Here is a 6,239-nt window from a genome sequence, read left to right on the forward strand (position 1 = left end):
GGGGGCATACATTGCAGATCCAAAGTGAAAACTGCAGTAAATTGAGAGAGAGAGACAGACAGACAGACAGACAGACAGACAGACAGACAGACAGACAGACAGACAGAGCAAAAGTACAGTCTGACCTTGCTCTTCTTATTCTGCTTTTATCACTTGCTGTCTGTCTATGATTTTCTTTCACTAACAATTTCTTTCACATCCGCTGAAAAGGGAATAAGTGAAAGAAAATGGGCTTGATAAATAGACGGAAGCTGAAAAGGAGGTGAGAAGGAGGAAGCAGTTGTTCCATAACACGGCACAGGGAAGTGATGATGGAAAAAAATGATGAAAAGAAGGAGATCAATGGGAGAGTGGGGCAGCATAAGGACACAGGAAGACTGCTGTTAGTTTAAAATGGTTGCTTAGTTGAGTGTGGTCAAACCTTATGAACGGTGACAAATCCCCAGGCTGAAAAATCCACAATCAAGGGCCATAGTGTAGAGGGCACCATGGCCACATTGTTAGACAGGAAAACAAGATGTGAACAGAATAAACAATTACGCCTCTGCTTGTAAACATGCTCTTTTTCCTGAACATTTTTTACATTTATTTTTATTAGTGATGACATCGTGAAATTGCATCAGAATCCCTCAGAGGACTGCAAAACAAATGTCTCTCGCTCTTACCTTAACAGTATCAACTTTATTCAGTAACATGAACACTATTTTGTTGTTGCTAAATAACTTGTATCTGGTAAAATAATATTGTTCAACCTGGACATTGGATTGAATGTTTTGGCTCTTTCCCTCTCAACCACAACTGCAAGTAAAATAATTTAAAGTATGTAAGATATACTGCCACTAAAATGTTACCAAGAAAGTAGAATATACGCTAGTAAACATCCAGTAGTAAAAAGATTAGAATAGATAAAGTGAGTAGTGTAAACATCTGTCTTATGACAAGAAATAATATCTGCCAATCTACAATAGGGCTGCAACTAGCAGTTATTTTCTCGGTTAATCACTGTCAGAAAAAAGTCTATCCTCCAGTTTTTCATAGTCACATCTTCAAATGTATTTTGTCTGATCAACAAAACCAAAAGATATTCCATTTACAGTGTCATACAATTGTGATGAATGTTTTGCTCAGACAGAAAATCATTCATTTACAATAAAAGAATACGTTACAAATGCATCGTTGCATTTTCAGTGTTGCGTACGGTAACTTAGCCTAATTTGTGTCTCGTGAGCTAAACTGCGTAATGTTATCACTGTCACTGTGTCACGAACTAAAGCATTAAGAGTTTGTTGTAGCAACCAACATAATAATAACTTAGATTAATATAGTGCATTTCATGAAACGTTACAGGGGGACAAGGGCAAAGAAAATAGTAAGCCAACACACACACAGACTAAAAGGAATAAAACGTCCGCGCTAAATAGTATCTAAAAAGTTGAACGTAATTTAATGTAGGCTACAATCACATTGCGCACTGTATGAATGAAATATGACATACCCGAGGGACAATTCGTGTGGGTTTTATATCATTACAATTACATTATCATTACATTACAATCCCGTAATTGTCTCCATCTGTTAAAAGCCACAACGAGAGTTATTGCCCGTTGTCTTTCACTTTATTAGGATTATTAGGAACACCATACTAATACCGTGTTGGACCCTATCCTATCAATATGGGCCAACATTTCTAAAGAATGTATCCAGAACCTTGTTGAATCAATGACACAAAGAATTAAGGCAGTTCTGAAGGCGAAAGGGACCCCCCACACCATTACACCACCACCACCAGCCTGCCCAGTGGTAACAAGGCATGACGGATCCATGTTCTCATTCTGTTTACAGCAAATTCTGACTCTACCATCTGAATGTCTCAACAGAAATCGTGACTCATCAGACCAGGTAACATTTTTCCAGTCTTAAACTGTCCAATTTTGGTGCGCTTGTGCAAATTGTATCCTCATTTTCCTATTTTTAGTGGAGATGAGTGGTACCCGGTGGGGTCTTCTGCTGGTGTAGCCCATCCGCCTCAAGGTTGTGCGTGTTGTGGCTTCACAAATGCTTTGCTGCATACCTCGGTTGTAACGAGTGGTTATTTGAGTCAAAGTTGATCTTCTATTAGCTTGAATCAGTCGGCCCATTCTCCTCTGATCTCTAGCATCAACAAGGCATTTTCGCCCCCCCAGGACTGCCGCATACTGGATGTTTTTCCTTTTTCAGACCATTCTTTGTAAACCCTAGAAATGGTTGTGCGTGAAAATCCCAGTAACTGAGCAGATTGTGAAATACTCAGACCAGCCCGTCTGACACCAACAACCATGCCATGCTCAAAGTTGCTTAGATCACCTTTCTTTCCCATTCTGACATTCAGGTTGGAGTTCAGGAGATTATCTAGACCTGGACTACACCCCTTAATGCATTGAAGCAGCTGCCATGTGATTGGTTGATTAGATAATTTCATTAACGTGAAATTGAACAGGTGTTCCTAATAATCCTTTAGTTGAGTGTATATTAGGGCTGTCAGCATTAACGCGTTAATCGCGTTGCAATTAAGGGCTGAGCATAACGTGTTAATTTTTTTTAATTGCATGCCGCCATTTATCAAAATTATTTAGAAGTTACTGCACACTATATTGACTCTGGTAAGTAGGGTTGGGTAGCGAAACGTGGCGACCTAAACGGTAGTAACAAGACCGAATAAGAACAAACATTTTGGTGCCTCATTTTGGTGCTTGACTTTACACGACAGCATGTAACGTTAGCCTACCTTTAGCTAGCAGCTGGATTAAACATGGTTTAAATGCTGACAGCTAGCGTTAAACAGTGTAAAGTGTGACTGTATTTTACTGTAGAGGACGTAACAGTCTGCTCTGCAGCGCAGCAGCTGCCGTTGTCGGAATTAAACAACACAGACAGTGCGTTCACTTAAAACAGGTAGCCTCGTGGTGCATTCACAATAATTGTAAAATACTCTTTTCCCATCTGGTGGTTGTTTTTGTCGTTCAACAGCAATTTACTGGTGAAATAAGTTATTGTTATAGTTATTACATTATTATTAAATCTTTAATTTTGACCATGGCCTTAACAATAAACAAGTTGCTGACTGTTGTTTAGTACCCTTCTTTTTTTTCTTTTTTCTTCTTTTGTTTACAGTAAATAAATAATAAACAAATACAAATCTTAAAGTCAAGTTCATAAGGTAACTTTCTTTGCATTCATTTGATTCCCAATCAAGATACACTGGTAATAATTGCTTTCCATTGTAATATGTAAAAACAGTTCTTAAATGCAAAATAATAGAATTTTAATCATGTGATAAAACATGCGATTAATCGCGATTAACTATAGAAATTCAGCGATTAATCGCAATTAAAAAAAATTATCGTTTGACAGCCCTAATATATATCTCAAAGATGACTCATAATGTTGAATGATGCTCATTCGTTTTTCATTGTGGCAGTGAAGAAGTAATCTTTTTCTGAATGACAGACGTCATGCAAACCCAAATGTTCTGCTAATTCCCCGCTCATTATGGCAGATACTCCAGCATGGCCTCATTTGTAATGAAGGAGCAGAATCTGCACTTGTACATGCATCAATCAAGTGCACGATGAGCTTGTTGGTTTTTGTTTCTGACTGTGTAATCATGTTTTTCTCACAGCAAGCGGTGCATATCTTTGGCAATGCACTTGAATGTTTTTCTCAGCACTGGCACGGCAATGCAGAAAACCACAGACAATATTGTATTTTTAATAAAATCATGCCATCAGACAAGGCATGGAAAGCTCATCAACTTGTTTCAGTCAGGAACACTCTCGTCACAGATTTAACCATTTATTGCGACAAATGGAACTATACAAGATACAGGTAACAAGGTATACAGTTATGCTTGGCGCTGATGGCTCTGCTCTTGATAATGCACCCTAGACCAGCAAAGTAGCATGCTAAGCTGATACAGGGAGCACCATGCAGAAACCCCCTGTATACAAGAGTGAGCCAAAAGAAAGACATTGAAAACCATTTTAAACTTTGGTTAGGCTAGGCCTCTGAACTAGAAAGGTGGAGGCTGGGGTAATAGCGGCACAGCGTTGTCAGCTGCAGTAGCAGTGAGTGAAGTCAGTGTAGCAGGGATCAGCAAGGGAGTCAAATTTGAAAGGACTGCCTTGATGTGACAACAGCTGTGATTGGTGTGTGTCTGATAGGATTGATAATTCAATTAGTGGGCGTATGACTTCCGTGTCCTGCAAGAACTAACACTAAGCTTAATTTGTTGCTAATTTGCCTGTAGATTTTAGTGGGAATCAAGTGATTCCAGTAGCAGTAGCTAGAAGTTAATGCTGGTATTAAACAATTTCTAAATCCTTTTCAGGGATACTTCTGGAAATTCCGCCATATGTCCTTCTTTTCAGCCAGATGTACGCTACCCTCCACTTTCTTTGTGTTGGAATTTTAAACAGCTTGTTAGACTATCTGTCCAATCTGAGTTTCTGTTGCACAACTAAAAAAACTTTTCAATGTCTAATGGCTATTTTGTAGCGGCACCGGGGCTCCGTGCGGCACTTAGCGCCACACATGACCTTTGTGATTGGTTTAAAGAAATGCCAATAAACCAGAGCCCGTTTTTCTCCCATCCCGGAATGCTGTTTGGACTAGCCAGATCCTCCTCCGGAGCGCTGTGGAGGAAGGTCTGGCAAAGTGATACTAATACCAGCATGAAAACAAGAACACAAAGTTCATCACAGCAGCTACACACTGAACTCCGACACTGCCTTCAGTTGCAATTCTGCATTCATCTTATAACGATATACTTCACTATATGATAAATGTGATTGTCTTTTATATGGCAACTGAAGATGAAAGACTGACAGCTCCCCGCCAAAGTAGAAAATTATAATGATCTTTACTGAGCTTGTCATTTCCTTTGTCATGTCGATGTGTTATGACTACAATGAAAAGACTAGTTTGATTGATATGTAACTCAATTATAATCCCCGTAAAATCACTCTGTTGCTTAGAAGCAGCTAGCTTTATGTGCCTAGAACGCCATGTCAACTCCAATAACTGGATACAGTTGGAGAGATACTTGTGCAGGTTTTAAATCACAGCTGTGTGAAAGGAAGGGTGTCAAAGTTAAATGTGTGAGGGGTGGCTGCATCGCAACCATTACATATACAGTGAAGAAAAGAGTGTGACTTCTCTTGAATAAATAAAAATAGTGATTATTAAAGCCTGCCTATAAAAGAAATTTGTAAACATTTTTGCAAGTCTACAAAATGTTTGAGTGTAACCTCTGTGTAATTGCTACAGTGTAACATGCCATGTAGTGGGTTAGACCTAGAGGATTTGCTCATTACAGCCATACACAAACTTGGCCTATTCAGGGCAGAAATGACACCCAACAAACTAACACCCAAATTAGATCTGAGACTGTCTGGTTTCTTGCTTTCCATAGCGAAAGAATTCAGCTGTCAACCCAAACAGACAGATTATCACACTTGCTGCTTTTCTCCATCACTTGCAATTTGCAGCTGATTGTTTTGATAACGTGGGTGTGGAGGAGAAAAGAACAGAAAAAAGCAATAAGATATCTAATTATGTGTAAGCCTCAGGAAAATGAGATATCTGATTAGTGTGTCCTCTTGGTCATGGAGAAAGAATCCAGCATGATTCATGAGTGGTCACAGGTAACTTTGTACAGGGCATTCAATTTGGCAGGGAAGCTGAGAAATGACTCAAATCAGTCAACAGATTATCAGTAAAGTTACCCCCAATCAAACCTGTGAAGTTTGCTCGCCATGAGGCTTTTTTTAATGTGAGCCATCGGTGAACGTGTATTCACAATCATGGCATTAAGCTTCTAAGATTCTAAGCAGGTTTACTCAACACATTGCAAATAGATTCAATGACATAATAGTGTTAAAAGTAAGTGATGCAGAAGACAGGTTGCTTAAAAACATGTGCATCAGATTATATCCAAACAGAGGTGTCAAAAGTATTCACATTCATTACTCAAGTAGAAGTATAGATACTAGGGTTTAAAAAGACTTCTGTAGAAGTTGAAGTATCAACTCAAGCTTTTTACTCAAGTAAAAGTGGAAAAGTACTGGTTTCAAAACTACTTAAAGTATAAAAGTAAAAGTAATGTAAGGGGAAAAAATGCCATCAAGGATAAAAGCTTAGCCCACCCCACAGGGGCCCATATTGCACTACCCCACCTCCACAAAAAACATTTTTACACATAT

This window comes from Perca flavescens, chromosome 20 (genome assembly GCF_004354835.1).
Source record: "Perca flavescens isolate YP-PL-M2 chromosome 20, PFLA_1.0, whole genome shotgun sequence".
NCBI classification, from domain to species: domain Eukaryota; kingdom Metazoa; phylum Chordata; class Actinopteri; order Perciformes; family Percidae; genus Perca; species Perca flavescens.